The sequence below is a fragment of the Mus caroli genome, chromosome 5 (genome assembly GCF_900094665.2).
Source record: "Mus caroli chromosome 5, CAROLI_EIJ_v1.1, whole genome shotgun sequence".
Taxonomy (NCBI): Eukaryota; Metazoa; Chordata; class Mammalia; order Rodentia; family Muridae; genus Mus; species Mus caroli.
Genome location: NC_034574.1, coordinates 84,035,340 through 84,040,461, shown reverse-complemented (window position 1 = coordinate 84,040,461; position 5,122 = coordinate 84,035,340).

The window sequence follows — 5,122 nt, the reverse complement described above, 5'->3', positions numbered from 1 at the left end:
CTCTCTCTCTCTCTCTCTCTCTCTCTCTCTCTCTCTCTCTCTCTCTCTCTCTCTCTCTCCCTCCCTCCCCTCTCCCTTCCCTCCCCTTCCCCCTCCCACTCTTCCTCCCCCTCACCCTCCCTCTCTCTCCCTCTCTCCCTGCCTCACCTGATGACTTACTCCTTGACAACGTTATGATGCTCAGCAAGGCCCTCATCAATCAGTACCATGCTCTGGAACTCACCAACCTCCAATGTCCAGAACAGTAAGCGGTAAATTCATTTACTCTCTAAGCTACTCAATCCATAGCATTCTGTTCTAGCAACAGAAACAAGACTAGGGAACTCTTGTTGTTTATTTGGCCATCGCAACATCAAACGCTTCAAATTCACCATGAAATTCTCAGGTATTCCCAACACCAGGAATTCTGGAATTCTGGTTGAGGGTTGAGGTGTGAGAAGGGTCTAGCCCAATGGGTCTCAGCCTTCCTAATGCTGTAACCCTTTAATACATTTTCTCATGCTGTATTGACCCCCAATCATCAATTTTTGTTACTACTTCATAACTGTAATTTTGCTAGTTGTAAATTATAATGCAGATATCTGTGTTTTCCAATGGTCATGGGCAACTCCTGTGAAAGGGTTGTTTGACCTCCCAAAGGGGCTTTGGCGTACAGGTTGAGAACTGCTGGTCTAACTGGTCTGTGCATCCTATCTTTCTTTACTTGATCTCAAAGTACAGGAAGCAGTGGTAAGAAGGAAATCCCAGTACAGACTGGCCAAGTTTGGTTTTGTCATCAAGAAGAGTCCCGAACAATACTTTATAACCATAAGTCATAGTCCACAGTACTGTTTCCTGAAATAACTTTTGTGGGTTATGCCAATATTTAACTATAATAGAATAACACATAGTAGGCTAGAACTGCATCTTAACAGACTATGTAAGACTTAACAAACAGTGTGCTGTGTGTTCTTCACTAAAGTATTGTTTTGTGGCCCTTTCACGTTTTATACATGTGAGTGAATATGTAACACTAATTGCTTGAGTCAGAAGATGAAGAAGAAAATCAACCTGGAAACCACAACATTGCTCCATCAAACATTGGACACACACAGACAGACACATATACATACATACAGGACACATACACACAGCCCCAACTGTGAGCTTACTTTGCTGAATATTTCCAATCAGGAAGAAAATAAGCCAAGTAAAAAACATGCTACTCAGATTTCATCACTCCTTAGAAGTTTGCACAGCAGAGAGCTACAGTAAATTGCTGCCCAGCCTGGCCTTTTCCTGGCAGGAATGGCTGCTCCGGATGCTCTTGCTGCTAATATTGGCAGTGTGACAATGTTCACAGCAGAGATAAAAGATTAACATAGCACCAGCACTGGTTGGCTTAGCAAATTTTCTTTGAAATCTTTGGTCAATTAGGTCCCAGCCATTTATTCCATTATCTAACTAAAGATGTTTCTTCTGGCAGGCAAGAAATAGAGGTGAAGAAAGAAGTAAAATTATCATACCTCAGCACTACACCCCACTTCCTACTAGATAAGACCGAAATGTAATCCCTTGTGAGGTTGGAGGTATGGCTGAGTGGTTGTGAGCACATGCTGATCTGTCCCAGGACCAGAGTTTGTTTTCCAACATCCGCATGGGATGGTTCAGAACTGCCTGTCACTCCAGTTCAAGAGTATCTCACACCTTTTCCTGGACTCCATAGGTACTGCACACACACACATCTTCATACACCCATACACCCACACATATGCACACACACACACACACACACACACACAGAGAGAGAGAGAGAGAGAGAGAGAGAGAGAGAAAATCAAAGACAGACACAAACTAAATAAATCAATGAAAATATTTGTCTGTCTACTCAACATTCTTTTCTGATTTTGATAAAACATTTTCCTTAAATAATATACTCAACAAGCTAGACTGTTTATAATTAAGCATGACAATTACAAGTGCTATCAATACTATTTAGTAAAAATATATCCTTTCTGTATGTTTTTGTCTACATACCAAGGCTGAAGTTGTGTGTGAGCTTTTCTAACAGTAACAGTTTCTTATAGCAACATTTCAATTTATTACAGAGGTTCAATACATACCTGATTACAGGTTAGGCAAGCAATGCATATACCACATTAAAAGATCTAGGTCTTAGACTGTGGGCATCAGGATAAAACTTTGAATTTTGATAAAACTTTGTCTGTGCATAGGCAAGTGCCAAGGACCAGACATCCCTTGGAAAAGGGGTAGGGGTCTGAGAGCAGCAAAAACAACAACTCAAAGTCAAATCATGGATCCAAGCTGATGACCTGTGTTCTGCTTGATATAGCTTTTCCAGCCTGCTTCTCTCTTCTCTCTATATTCTGCTTTCTCTCTGGAGATTTCTCTGTCTATATTCTGCTTGCTAGCTACTCTACAGTTATCTCTTGGTGGTCTGTGTCCTGTTTGCTTGTGTGTGTTTGTGTGTGTGTGTGTGGGGGGGGGGTGTTTGTCTGTCTGTCTGTCAGTTCTCCAAGCTGTTCTCTCTTTTTATCCTAAAATATTCTCTGGCTCATCTCCTGCAGAACACAGGTCTGGTCTCTTACTTTACATATTAATCTAGTCGCTGAATCCAGGATTCCTTTTGATTATCTTATGAACCCTACCCGGAAATTACCATTTCTACCACACCGGGGCCTGGCCTCCCTCTGAACTAGGCTGGCCTTGAACTCAGGAGTCTAATAGTGGAATGGCCATTTGCTTTTGTATCTTTCTGACAAGCTGGCTCCTGGTGTGGCTGACTTTGTTCCTTTAGATTCATGAAATCCCTCCTAATTCATATTGCATTCTTATGTTTTGCACAGTTGAGAAATTATTTTGAGCTCTTTTATTTAGAGCTCTTTCCCATAGCCTTGAGGACTATCCTGAAGGTCCCAGTGTTTACCATTTTGCTGAGACATAGCCACACCCTCAACTCCTGGACAGCAATTCCAATGGAGTTATTAACATTTACAGAGAAGACTTTCCTCTGAGAAATGTAAAATATGAACATTATTCTACAAACAAGCCTTACTCCCAAAGCAGCCATCCACACTCCTGGATGTTCACATTGGGGAGCCCTGTCTCAGGGGCAGGAACCCTGTCACTCTGTCCCTACCAGGATCACAGTTAAGTTCTGATAGATATTTGATAGATATAATGTATTAAATGTATATTTTAACAGAATATTTCTTGTGGTGTTAAGAGCAAAAAATAAAAGGAAAGGTCCTAAGGGTAAAAGTCTTTGGGAAACAGTTGTCTATTCTTTGTAGTATGTCTCTGCCCCATTTCTTGCATATGGCTCATATACACAGAATTCTGGATTATTGTCTAATAGTGGAATAGCCATTTGGGTTTCAGTATAATTTCCCCTCCTGCTGCAATTATGACTATTCCTTGACCTTCAGGCAAATCCATATTCTCTACGACTAAGATCTCTTGTTGGTAGGTCAAAGAAGCAATTGATTATGTGCCATTTGATGATATGAGTAGTAAAAACATCAAGAGGTTGGGAATCAACTAGATTTCCTGTGTCCTATGAACTTGAGTTTTCTTAATCATAATTTGAGAGAATTATCAACTATTTTGAAATAGAGTATATAGAAGGCATGTCAATGCTTAAGTCTTTGATGAGAAAGCCATACACAGGACTAATGGAATGCCACTCTTGTTTTATCTATCTATCTATCTATCTATCTATCTATCTATCTATCTATCTATCTATCTAATCTACCTATCATCTATCTAAATACATATGTATGTAGGTATATATGTATGTATGTATCTATCTATCTACCCACCTATCATCTAACTGCCTATGCATCTTTCTGTGTATGTATGTATGTATGTATGTATGTATCTACTTACCTAAATATCTATTCATCCATTCACCCACCTACCCACCCATCCATCCATCTATCCATCTATCTATGTACCTATCATCTAACTAAATGCCTATGTATCTCTGTATGTATGTATGTATCTACCTATCTACCTCTCTATCCATCTATCTATCATCTTTTTTTTTTTTTTTGGTTTTTCGAGACAGGGTTTCTCTGTGTAGCCCTGGCTGTCCTGGAACTCACTTTGTAGACCAGGCTGGCCTCGAACTCAATAGTCTGCCTGCCTCTGCCTTCCGAGTGCTGGGATAAAGGCATGTGCCACCACACCTGGCTATATCATCTATTTTTGTAGCTTAAGACCTGAATGCACTGTTCTCATTTGTCCCAAGACAGTTTCTTTTGTCTGTTGTCAAGCTAGTTTTTTATAATGTTAATTATAATTGTTCATATTCTAAGCGATGAGAATTTCAACTACAAGAATTTGCTTCCCAAATTGCTGTTATCAATCATGTAAGAGGTTAATCATGAATTAACAGTCACCAGCTGTTGTCACTTCCTGGGAGAGTACTGTCACAGATCAGGAGAAAGTTGAATCCTGGGAAACACTGATCACAAGTCTTAGCATGTGGTCTCTGATTGAGTTCATGGAACTGAGGTTGAATGGAGTAAAGTGGCAACTTTTAAAATGAAGCTGTGGCCTCGGGCAGGAGCAGAGAGAGCAGCATTGGAGCAAAGGCTTAGCCGCACTTCCCTCTCTCACTCTTGGACTCAGGAAATGCCACTTCACGGGTTGCAGCTACTTGTCAGGCCCATGACTCAACAAACTGAAATATTGCCAAATGAGATTTTGTTTCAAAATTCAGGCTGCTCACTCATAGCACATATGTTGCTAGATGTAGTTACCTTAAGGTCAGCTCTGCTCTTATTGTTAGGCAGCTAAGAGAAGCCACAGATGAAGCAGAAGGAGAAGCATCATGACCTTGGGCACAGAGGTCAACAGGATGCCAACAAACGGTCATGCCATTTTCCTTCTTGGTAAAGTCAGGCTCACGAGCACTTTATGCAAATGAAAGATGAAAAATAATTTTGGAAGGCTGCTTCTGAGTGGTAAATGGCAAATACATATGTGTGTGTGTGTGTGCACGCGCGCGCGTGCGTCTAGGTCTAACTTTTGGATGATGTCAGCTTATTTTAGAATGTAGCTTTTACCATCCTTTTAGAAGATACAAAGTCTGAGATACTTGTCATGAATCCCCTGA